Consider the following 13184-nt stretch of genomic DNA (forward strand, 5'->3'; position numbering starts at 1 on the left):
GCCAATTTACTTCTCATCTCTGCTTCCTCTAGCCTTTTTGTTGAAGAAACCAACATTGATCTTCATTTCTCTCTTAAGAAAGTGCTTTATCTCCTTAATTACTTAGGGGATGAGAAGGGTCCAGATTACAGACTTGGAAAAGCCTGGAGACAACAAAAAAGCAAGTGAAGTAGGCTAGTTATAATGGCAATAATAATAATAACAATCAACACTGTGAATTTTTTTACACAAGAAAAATACTCTCACTGAAGAGAAAGTAAAAAAAAAGAAAAAAGATTAAAAATCCCCTGTAATGTCCAGTCATTGAATAGCCATATTTGTATAGATTTTAATGTTATTTTTACAAGCTTTACATTTTAGTCTTCATGGAGTGAGTTTAATTTTCAACCCAGCATTGGGAACAGTGCCCTGGACAAGACTTAATTAATGTTCAATGGAAAAATGATCTCACTTTTATTTTTTGTGTGACTCTTTTCCAGCTTTATTGAGATATAACTGGCATATAATATTATATAAGTTTAAGGTGTACAATGTGATGATTTGATACACATGGCTATCATGAAATGTTTACCACAATAAGGTTAGTTAACACATCCTTCACCTCACACAACTACCATTTCATTGTTGTTGTGTTGTTGTTGTTATGGTGAGAACATTAAACGTCTACTCTCGTAGCAACTTTCAAGCATACATTACAGTATTGTTAACTGTATTTGCCATGATGTACACTAGATCCCTGAAACTTATTCATCTTATAACTGAAAGTTTGTACCCTTTGACCAACATCTCCCCATTTCCCTCACCCTCAGGCCACCATTCTACTCTGTTTCTATGAGTTTGAAATTTTTATTTTTTACTTTTTTTAATTTTGAAATTTTTAGATTCAACAGAATAATGAGGTCATACAGTATCTGTCTTTCTCTGTCTGACTTAGCATAATGTCTTCAAGTTTGCCTGTGTTTACAAATGGCAGGATTTCCTTCTTTTTATGCCTGAATAATATTCCATTGTGTATAAATACCATGTCTTCTTTATCCATTCATCCATTGATGGACACTTAAGTCGTTTCCATTTCTTAACTATAGTGAATAAGGCTGCAACAAATATGTGAGTGAAGATATCTCTTTGAGATATGACTTCATTTTCTTTGGACATATACAGTACCTAGAAGTGGAATTGCTGGATCATACAGTAGTTCTATTTTTAAAGGATGTTGATTTTTGTCAAATGCTTTTTCTGCATCTATTGAGATGATATGATTTTTGTCTTTTATCTACTATTGTGATGTTTCACATTTATTGATTTATGTGGAAACATCCTTGCAAGGCAGGGGTAAATCCCATTTGATCATAGTGTATGACCCTTTTAATGTGCTGTTGAATTCAGTTTGCTAAATTTTCTTGAGAATTTTTACGTTCATATTCATCAGGAATATTGGCCTGTAGTTTTCTTTTCTTGTAGTATCCTTAACTGGTTGTGATATTAGGGTAAAGCTGGCCTCATAAAATGAGTTTGAAAGTGTTCCCTCCTCTTCTGTTTTTTGGAAGGGTTTTAAGAAGAATTAGCATTAATTATTCCTTAAATGTTTGGTAGAATTCACTAGCCATCTGGTCCTAGACTTTTCTTTTTTGGAAAGCTTTTGATTACTGATTCAATGTCCTTATTCATTATCAATCTGTTGAGATTTTCTATTTCTTCATAATTCAGATTGGTAGATTATACATCTCTAGGAATTTATCCATTTCTCTAGGTTGTCCAGTTTGTTGGTTTATAATTTTTCACAGTAGTCTCTTATGATCCTTTGTATGTCTGTGATTTCAGTTGAAAAGTCTCCCCTTTAATTATAATTTTATATATTGAATCCTCTCTTTTTTTCTTAATACATCTAGCTAAAGGATTGTCAATTTTTTTATCTTTTCAAAAAATCAACTCTTCCTTTTGTCACTCTCATCTATTGTTTTTCTAATTTCTATTTCACTTATTACTGCTGTGAATTTTGTTATCTCCTTCCTTCTGCTAACTTTAGGCTTAGTTTATTCTTTTCCTAGTTTTTTGAGGTGTAAAGTTAGGTTATTTATTTGAGATATTTCTTTTCTTTTTTTTTTTTCTTTTTTTTTTTTTTTTGTGGTACACGGGCCTCTCACTGTTGTGGCCTCTCCCATTGCAGAGCACAGGCTCCAGACACGCAGGCTCAGCGGCCATGGCTCACGGGCCCAGCCGCTCCGTGGCATGTGGGATCTTCCCAGATCGGGGCACAAACCCGTGTCCCCTGCATCGGCAGGCGGACTCTCAACCACTGCGCCACCAGGGAAGCCCCCTTTCTTTTCTTTTAATGTAGGCATTTATCACTATATACTTCCTTCTTACCTCTGCTTTTGCTTCATCCCATAAGTTTTGGTATATTGTGTTTCTTTTTTTGTTTGTTTCAAGATATTTTTTATTTTCCTTTTGATTTTATCTTTGACCCATTGTTGTTCAGGAATGTGTTGCTTAATTTCCACACATTTGTGAATTTTCCTTTTTCCTCCTGTTATTGATTTCTAGTTTCATACCATTGTGGTCATAAAAGTTACTGTGTATGATATCAATCTTTTAAAATTTGCTAAGATGTGTTTTGTGACATAACATATGATCTATCCTGAGAATGTTCCATACATGCTTGAGAAGAATGTCTATTCTGCTGTTGTTGGGTAGAATGCTCTATATATATATGTCTGTTAGATCCATTTACTCTAAAACATAGTTCAAGTTCAATATTTCTTTATTGCTTTTCTGTATAGATGAGCTATCCATTGATGAAAGTGGGGTATTGAAGACCCCTACTATTGTTTCACTGCTGTCTATTACTCCCTTCATATATGTTAGTATTTCTTTAATATGTTCAGGTGCTCCAATGTTGGGTGCATATATATTTACAATTGTTATATCCTCTTGATGAATTACCACCTTTATCATTAAATAATTATCTTGTGTTTTGTTACAGTTTTTTACTTAAAGTCTATTTTGTCTGGTCTCTAGGTGGAGTGAAAATGAAGTGGGTCCTTCGGGCAGTGCCCCACAAAGGGTGATGAGGACTCTTTCTAGCTGGGGAGTTCCCTCTTGGTGCTGAACAATGCTGACTTGAGGTATGGGATGATGCAAGCTAGATGAAACTGTTCTTCCTTCCCATTTTGTGTAGTTATTCTCAGATTTCCTGTTCTTCTGTGTTGCTGAAGTTTCTTCAGTGGACTCCAGAGCTCTCTTAGAGCTGTTTTTGTTCATGGATAGCCATTTAATTGTTGATCTTTGTTGGGGGACAGAGGATGGGGTTTCCTATTACCATCTTGGTGACATCACCTCAATGATTCCATTTTAGATGACGAAATTGAGGCCCAGAGAGGATAAAGAATTAACAAATTTCACCTATTCATTCAATAATGTTTAGTAAGTACCAGCCATGTGCCAGACCCTGTTCTAGGTGCTGGAGACACAGGATGCAACATTTTAATGTGTCGAGACAGACGGTAACCACGTAAGAAAATTAATTATTTCAGTTAAAGGTAAATGCTGTGTCAGCAATAAAACAGAGTGATGTGGTAGAGTTGAGAAGGGGGTTCACCAAGGAAGCTCATCAAGGAAGATGTCTCCCAGGAAATGACTCTGAACTAAGCTCTAAATGATAAGAAGGAGCCAACCATGGAAAGGAAGAACAACCCAGCTAGAGAGAACTATAAGTTTATCTAAGCATAAAGGCTCTGAGGCAGCTGGATGAGTGCAAGTAAAAGCTAGAAGGTCAGTGTGACTGGAGCATCATGAGAAAGGGGGGAATCAGTGGTGTTTTAACAACTGACCCTCTGAGAAAAAAACAAAAAAATCTTGGTTTGTAGCATTTTCCAATTTCCAAGGTGTAAATATTTCCACCATGGCCAACTTAAAGCTATCAACATGGTGTCACTAGATGCAAAGTTGGAAAGCCCTGCACACAGCCATCTCATGAACAGGTATAAGTGGCTTCAGGACACGACTGAAAGTGGTATGAAATGAAATTGAGAAACAGATAAGGGCCACCATCACTCAGGTTTTGTAAGCCGCATTGAGGAATTTGGACCTATGATAAGATTATCGGGGGACTTCCCTGGCGGTCCAGTGATGGGACTTCACCTTCCAATGCAGGGGTTGCAGGTTCAATCCCTGGTCAGGCAGCTAGGATCCCACATGCCTCACGGCCAAAAAAACAAAAGAAAAAAAAAAAAAACCGAAAAAACATAGAGCAGAAGCAATATTGTAGCAAATTCAATAAAGACTTTAAAAATGATCCACATCAAAAAATCTTTAAGAAAACATATTATAGGGAAACCATTGGAAGATTTTACGCAAAAAGTAACATTACCAGATTTATATGCTTTTAAACATAATTATAACCACTGCGTGGAAAATGGACTGTCCAGGAGCAGAAGTGGAAGCTGAGAGACCAATTAGGAGGCTATTGCACCATCCAAGGAATGTGGTGGCTTGGACTATCATACATCGAATCTTCTCTAGTGGAGAATGAAGAAAGAATAAAAATAGTTTGGATACTAACTCAGAGGTAGAAGTAATGGTCATCCTAGTGGATTGGATGTGGGAATGAGAAAAATTAATGAATAAAAGATAACTTCTAAATAAACAAACTTACGGTTACCGGGGGAAAGGGGGAGGGGGGATAAATCGGGAGATTGGGATTGACACATACACATTACCATATATCATAGATAACTAGGGACTTCCCTGGTGGTCCAGTGGTTAAGAATCCATCTTGCAACGCAGGGAACGCCAGTTCGATCCCTGGACGGGGAACTAAGGTCCCACACGCCGTGGGGCAACTAATACGTGTACTGCAACTAGAGAGCTCACGTGCCTCAACTACAGAGCCCAAGCTCTCTGGAGCCTAGGTGCCACAACTAGAGAGAAACCAGCACACCGCAAGGCAGAGCCTGCGCCGCAACAAAAGATCCCACGCGCCGCAACTAAGACCCAATGCAGCCAAAAATAAGTTAATTAATTAATTAATTAAATATCTTTAAAAAACAGATAACTAATAAGGACCTACTTATAACACAGGGAACTCTACTCAGTACTCTGTAATGACCTATATGGGAAAAGAATCTAAAAAAGAGTGGATATATGTGTATGTATAACTGAATCACTTTGTTGTACAGCAGAAACTAACACAACATTGTAAATCAACTATACGCCAATAAAAATTAATTTAAAAAAAACAAAACAAAACAAAGATAACTTCTTAGATTTTTCATGAGTAACTAGGTAAATCTTGGTGTCATTTACTGAGGAAGACCAGGAGACGAACAGGCTTAAAGTACGTGGTGAGTCAAGGGTTCTTGTTAGGACATGTTTAGCTTGAGACACCAATTAGATATTCAAGTGAAGGTGGCAAACAGTCAGATAGACATACAAGTCTGAAGCTCAGAGAAAATAAACACAGGCTGGAGATATAAACTTAGGAATGGACAGCAAACAGAGGGTAAATGAAACACGGGACTAAATTAGACCTCATGAGAAGAAGGCAGACCCAGAGCTGAGCCTGGGACATGCCAACATTAAGAGGTAGGAGAGGAAGAGTCAGCAAAGGTGATTGAAAAGGACAGCCAGGGGCAGAGGAAAAGTAAGAGGGAAACGAGGAAAATTAGATGTCTTAGAGACCAAAGCAAAGGGGACTTCCCTGGTGGTCCAATGGTTAAGAATCCACCTTCCAATGCAGAGGATGTGGGTTCGATCCCTGGTCGGGGAACTTAGATCCCACATGCCCCAGGGCAAAGAAGCCCGCACGCTGCAACTACGGAGCACTCGAGCCACAACTAGAGAGCCCTCATGCCACAATTACAGAGCCCATGCACTCTGGAGCCCACATGCCAAAACGAAGAGCCCACACACCACAACAAAAGATCCCACATGACAAAAGATCCTGCATGCCGCAACAAAGATCCTGCGTGCGGCAACTAAGACCTGACGCAGCCAAAATAAATTAATAAATATATTCTAAAAAGAAAGAAAGAAAGAAACCAAAGCAAGGAAGGATTTCAAAAACAAGGGAGTGGCTACCTGTGTCCAGTGCTGCTGAGAGACAGGGACAGATGAGGACAGACAAGTGGCTACTAGATGGCGGTCAAAGGTTGCCTTTGGTATGAGAGTCTCAGTGGATTGGTGAACACGGCAACCCTACTGGAATAGAATGAAGAAAAGATAGAAGTACAACCCCCTGGGAAGGAACACCAAGAAGTGGGGTGGTGGCTGGAGAGAGACGTGGGGTCAAGGGAGGACTTCTTCATGAGGGCAGACACTTGGGCAAAGACCTGGGAGAGAGGGAAGAGGGGATGATGTAGGTGAGAAAAGAGTCCTGAGCAGGCTGTGGAGGGGTGGGGTGAAGGTGGGGAGTAAAAGCCAGAGCTCAAGAGAACTGTTGTCCCCAGGGACACCTCTTCCACTGTAATAGAAGCAAAGGCAGGTGGGTTCAGTATTTCAGGGGGAAGATAAGAGATTTCCTGCCCTATTATCTTTGTTGTTTCAATAAAGCACAAAGTGACGATTATCAGCTGGGCATGGGGTTGGGTGAAGGTGAAACTACTCCCTCTATTCTGCTTTCTCCCCCTAACCCTACTAAATGCAGTCAGACTCAATGTCCTGAGCTTTTCCCTCATCTTTTTGTCCTGGTCCTTCTGATCCTGCTCTGACTCACCATGTTATCTCTCCTGAGTAAGAAGTCTACATTTTTAAAACAAAGCGTCTGGAAATAACACATTAGTTCCCCCCGCCCTGCCCCATAATGCTTCTCTATCGCAGAAACGTCTCAGCCTGGTAGGGGAATTTTGTTCCCCCAGACATGGTAGGAAGACCTTAACCTTGGACCTGATACCACAGCTATTCACGTGGACAAATGATGAATGGCGTGAGATTCTGGCATGTAACTCTCCAGGCTCCAGTACAGCTGCATTACTCACATTTAACCACTGACCCTCCATCCATAGAAAGTGAGCTTTGGATTATCTGCCCCAAAGAGGGGAGGGACGCCCCAGATCCTTTTACAGTCCTCACCAACGCCTCGGAAGTGGCAGGTTGGGGTTCAAATACTGTCTGTAGAATGTCTACAAACTTGACATTTAGCTCTATTTATTGTTATAAGTGGGTGGAACTCAAGCCTAGATAGCCACGCATTTCCTATTTCCAATAATGACATCAGGGTCGTCTGCCTCTGCCATCCCAGAGAAAGGTAAAACAGGCCTCCAAGCCAACCAGAGGTGGAGGCTCATGCCTGAAAAATGAATTCTTTCACCCACAGCTATTTTTTTTTCCCACCAATAGAAATACTTCCAGGCTGAGTTGGCAAATGGGAGCCTAAGAAACGTGTGGGGAAATTCTGGTCCCTACTGCAGCTACTGAGTAATCGCTCTGAATTCATTTTGTCTCACCCAGAACTCTGCCTGCGCTTCCTTGGGAATTCCCCCAGAAGTTTGCAATAAACTTGATGTCATGCTATTTATTTCTAAGGCAGGAAATGGAATATTTGTGGAGCTTCCTTTGCAAGAAGAAATGATGACCTTTAAACTTTCATCGAAAGAAAAGGAAGTATATGCTGTAATAAGATTCCCTCAGTCAGTACTATCCAGCAGGGCTAAGAATCTCTTGCCTTTGGAGTGACCTCAGCAGAGCCCCTGAGAGACAGCTGGGCAGTGGCTCCATGGTTCCCAGGACCTAAACCCCAGAGACCCTTCCTCCTCCCACCCACCCTCCACTCACATGAGGCCTTGAATTTCATTTTCTAAGATTCGGAATGAAAGACACTCATCTGTAAGAACTCCATACTCTCTACCTGAGCTTATTTCCCAAGGCTGTCCCTCCACAACCCCTTACCCATCAGGCAGCTGGCGTCCCTGAATGAGGAAGGAACTTTCTACCTGGTCACCAAAAAGTCCTCCTTGGCCTTCAGGCTGCTCCTCATCAGCTGAGTTCCCGCCAGGCCAGGCCTCTTAAAAACTCTCCCTGAGACTTCCCTCGCAGTCCAGTGGTTAAGACTCTGTGCTTCCACTGCAGGGGGCACAGGTTCGATCCCTTGTCAGGGAACTAAGATCTTGCACGCCTCGTGGTATGGCTGAAAAAAAAAAAAAAAAAAAAAACTCTTCCGGGCTTCAGGCCCTGGAATCCCTATACTCAGAGGCTTATCTTAACTCCCCTCCCCTTCTCCCTCCCCTTTTCCTGGCAGGAAGATCCATCCCTAACTGACTCCTGAGGTGCCTCCATTGACCTTCACACCATCCTGAATTGAGCTGCAGCATCTCTTCTATCCTCGCAAGATGTCGCCCTCACCCGTGGGCTGGCACATTCTCCTTCTGAGAAGTTTCCACAAAGCAGCTGCTGAAGTAAAAGGAGAAAAGGAGGGATAAAGGGAGAGAGGCGGGAGGGAAGGAGGAGAGATGACTTTTTACTGAGTACCAAATGTAACCAGTGTATCAGGCAGTCTGAACTTCATGAATGACAAACAAGAAATGACTTTTTCCGCCTGCATCGGCAGGCGGACTCTCCACCACTGCGCCACCAGAAAAGCCCTTTATGTCGGTTTTACCTTAGTAAAGTTGTTTGTTGGAAGTACTGACAGGGCTGTGAGGACATTCTCATTTGTTGCTGACTGGTTCAGTGTTTTTGAAGAATAACATGATAGTAATTTAACATCTGGATAATAATTGAAATGACATCAACAGGGAAAAAAATAAATAATTATACCCACAGATGACTTTTCCCATGTTAACAGAAGACAACAAGAAGACAAGAAGACTCTGTAAAGCATGTAAAATAAAGGGTCTTTGAACTAGGGAATACCAGGTATATTTGAAGGTGGGAGAAGTATCACAAACAGAGTAATTAATGACAGCATGCAGCATCATGCTGAGAATCCCGGCCCTTGCCAAACACATACCACTTGCAGAAGGCTGATGGCCAGGCCTTTATCCTTTAGGCAGGAGACAAAAAGAGGCTTCTCTGGGGAATCAAGCCAATACTGATACTAGGGCTTGTTCAACCCAATGGCCCTGCCAGGGCATCAAAGGACGACACTCACGGTCAACAAGCCTTACCCATATTCTCAGAGCTTCCAATCAGCTTTTGAGCACCCACTTTTGCACATAAGCAGAAAATCTAGGATTACTAAACATCTGCAGGAACTTTCTAGCAAGGTGGGTATAAAAACAAACCAGCTGAAAAAAAGCAGAGGGAAAAGAAGAGACTACGCAAAAGAATCAAACTTTAAAAGCAACAACAATAAAAACTATTATGAATGTCCTCGAAATAATAAGATAGTAGGATCGTGAAACGGGAGGAAGATACCATGGGGGAATGAGAGAAGGGTTGGGGGAGAATATTCAAAGAAAAAGAAAATATGGTAAGAGAAATGAAAATAATTTAAAAGTTGGGAGAATAAGTTAAACAAATCTCCCAGAAAGTAAAGCAAAAGACTAGACTTAGAAATAGGACAGAATCAATAAGAATATTAGAGGGAAGATCCAGGAGACTCAGAAGCTAAAACTAGAGGTTCCAGAGGAAAAGACAAGAGGAAAAATCAGAGAGGAAAGGCACTTACTCAAATAATTAATAAAGTTTTCAGAACTTAAAGGACAGGAGCTTTTCCGGTCAGTGGCCTGAGGTGACCTCTAAAAATGGTTCGCTATTCACTCGACCCAGAAAAATCCCACAAAATCATGCAAGTCGAGAGGTTCAAATCTTCGTGTTCACTTTAAGAACACTCGTGAAACAGCCCAGGCCATTAAGGGTATGCATATCCGAAAAGCCACCAAGTATCTGAAGGATGTCACTTTAAAAAAGCAGTGTGTGCCATTCCGTCGTTACAATGGTGGAGTTGGTAGGTGTGCCCAGGCCAAACAGTGGGGCTGGACGCAGGGTCGGTGGCCCAAAAAGAGTGCTGAATTTTTACTGCACATGCTCAAAAATGCAGAGAGTAATGCTGAACTTAAGGGCTTACATGTAGATTCTCTGGTCATTGAGCATATCCAGGTGAACAAAGCCCCCAAGATGCGGTGCAGGACTTATAGAGCTCATGGTTGGATCAACCCATACATGAGCTCTCCGTGCCACATTGAGATGATCCTTACTGGAAAAGAACAGGTTGTTCCTAAACCAGAAGAGGAGGTTGCCCAGAAGAAAAAGATATCCCAGAAGAAATTGAAGAAACAAAAACTTATGGCCCGGGAATAAATGCTGCAAAAAATAAATGCAAATAAAAGTAAAAAAAAAAAAAAAGGACAGGAGTTTCCACATGGACATGGCCCATTGAGTGTCTAGCATAATGAATGAAAAAAGATCCACAGCATAAAATTTCAAGACACTGGGGAGGGAGACATAATCCTACAATATTCCAGACAGAAAACCACAGCCACATGGAAATAACGGGCATTTGAATGGTATCAAACTTCAAGCAGCAATATTGAAAGCTAGAGGAAAAGGGAGCAATGCCTTCAAAATCACAAGGGAGAATTAATTCCATCCAACCCAGAATTCTATATCCAGCCAAACTATCAACCAAATGTCAAGGTAGAATAAAGACTTTCTCAAACATGTAGGTTCCTAAAAATATTTTTACTTCTTTGGCATCTTTCTCCAAGAAGCCACTAAAGGGAGTAAATCAAGATAGAAGAATACATGGGAAACAAGGAAAGGGTGGCTCCAGTGCAGGAGTAAGGTGTAAGGAATCCTGATGGTGAAGGAGATCTCAGGATGAAGCTGTATGCAGCAGTAAAGAGAGCCACCAGTCCAAGGTAGATCAGGTCAGAAAATCTAGGAAATATTCTTTTTCTAAGATAAAAGAAACTGCCTAATACATCTGAATGTCTTAAAATTTAAACAATTACTGGAAATTTAGAGTTGGATTAATAATCATCAGAGGTGGATTTACTGTGAAGCTAATCAAGCTTAAATCTCAAGACCCTTCATTTACAAGGTTCCTTGCAAAGCCTGTGCTTAGTTTGTATTTGTAAATTTTTTTAAATAAATTTCTTTATTTTTGGCTGCGTTTGGTCTTAATTGCCGTGTGCAGGGCTTTCTCTAGTTGCAGCGAGCTGAGGCTACTCTTTGTTGCGGTGCACAGGCTTCTCATTGAGGTGGCTTCTCTTGTCACGGAGCACAGGCTCTAGGTGCGCGGGCTTCAGTAGTCCTGGCACATGGGCTCAGTAGTTGTGGCTCACGGGCTTAGTTGTTCCACGACATGTGAGGTCTTCCCAGACCAGGGCTCAAACCCATGTCCCCTGCATTGGCAGGCGGATTCTTAACCATTGCACCACCAGGGAAGCCCTGTATTTGTAATTTTTATTTGTTTTCTTAAAAAGGGCTGCCAATAGAAACTATATCCAGCCCCAGTGATAAGTACATAAAAACTAAGCAAATGAAAAAAAGACAGTTATTAACTCAAGGGAAAATAACATGTTGAACTGGAAAGGAAGAGTTTACTAATTGGCTTAGGTCTGAATAGCACTGACATATTCATAATAATATAAACTCTTATTATTAATCTAAGAAAATTAAGATATAACTGTATTAGGAGGACTGGGAAGTAGGTAAAGAGGATAGTTGGGGCAGGACAGAGAACTGAAATTCTCATTCTCCAAAGTGGGAAGATCATCGTTAATGCCTAAAACTTAAAGTTCAGGAAAAAGTAAAGCAAGTATCTCATTAAAAATAAGAATTAAGTACCAAATGATAGAGATGGGAGAAGAAGAATCTGCTATATTTAATATATCTTATATTTATATTGATTAATATACATTTATATCTATTAATAATAATATATTAGTATTTAACAACTCTTCTAGAACTATTTGACTCTTTACATGCAGAACTTTGCTTTTAAAAACACACACACAAAACAATAAAGCTGTACTTCCTTTTTTTTTTTTACTGGCTTACTTCAAAGATTCTCTATTTTTTTCTTTTTTTTTTTTGGCCATGCCACACGGCATGTACTATTTTTTAAAACTAGATTTTAAAAGGAGAAGAAAAAGTCTAAACAGTCTCATTTCAGTCATTAAAACTCCCTTCCATAACACAACATTGTAAATCAACTATACTTCAATTTAAAAATTTTTTTTCTTTTTTAGATTCCCTTCCAGGTTAGTCCACCAATCTAAGTCAGAACTTCAAACTTGCATTCAAAATCAAAATGTCAGTCTCACATGTGACCAGTACACCAATTCCTTACTCTGAAAGGGACAAAGAGAAAATAATTAAATGTTAGTCTGCCTCTGTGTGTGTGTGTGTGTGTGTGTGTGTGTGTGTGTGGTGTGAAGCAAATGTGACAAAACATTGAGGACTATTGCTTTAGGAAGACGAGTGTGCAGATGTTCATTGTGCTATTCTTTACACTTGTCTGGATGTTTGAAATTTTCCATGGTGAGAACTGAGGGGGAGGAAGGAAGATTACCAATCCCACAATGAATTCAAAGTTTCTCCGGATCCCTGCTCAGCCTGGCCTGTGGCTCTGGGAAGGGGGGCGTGTATCTTCCTCCACTCTTTCCTCCTTCCCCTCCCTCCAATGTCCTACCTTCCTCCCTGATTTGGAGCCTAAGAAGAAGTAGTGGCAGTAGGGAAAGTCTTCCATGTCTGGGGTTTGCCAGCCAGACCGAGTCTGCCCTGAGTGGTAGGTGTGCCCGGCGGAGGCCTAGGTCAAGCCAGTAGTTGGATACAACTGGTCCAGGCAGGTCAGATGAGGGGGTTTGGCAAGCAGCAGGAAGTCACTCATTGGCATGAGCTGATTTGAATGAGGGGGCAATCTAATCAGAGGAATCTGCCCGCGAGGAAACTGTGGCATCCTTCTTTAGTAGATGCCTCGGCTCAGGCACAGGAAATCACGGGGAAGGGGCTTGGAGGCAGTATTTCATCAAACACTCCGTGAGACGTGGGTATAAAAGTACCCAGGACACAGAGGCAGTGGGTAGGCACGTGATCTTCCCTCTTCTGCACTGATGCAGAACAGCCTTGGTGCCTGTACACATACGGGTCCTCAGAGGACAGCTGGTAAATAAAAACCAAAGGGTGGAAGGTCTGAGTCACGTGGTAGATATATGTGTAAAGTTTTAAGAAACTGTCAACTTGTTTCCCAAAGTGGTTGTACCATTTTTCATTCTCACCAGCAGAGTATGAAGGTTCTATTC

At 40.9% G+C, this 13184-nt stretch overlaps 1 pseudogene across 1 annotated transcript; it reads left to right on the plus strand.

The window, feature by feature from the left end:
- Positions 1 to 9680: 9680 nt before the first annotated feature.
- LOC307064741 (large ribosomal subunit protein uL22-like) lies at positions 9681 to 10296 on the plus strand (annotated as a pseudogene). The gene has a single exon. The product of its transcript is annotated as a large ribosomal subunit protein uL22-like (transcript).
- Positions 10297 to 13184: the final 2888 nt, after the last annotated feature.

This window comes from Hyperoodon ampullatus, assembly GCF_949752795.1.
Source record: "Hyperoodon ampullatus genome assembly, chromosome: 15".
Classification (NCBI taxonomy): domain Eukaryota; kingdom Metazoa; phylum Chordata; class Mammalia; order Artiodactyla; family Ziphiidae; genus Hyperoodon; species Hyperoodon ampullatus.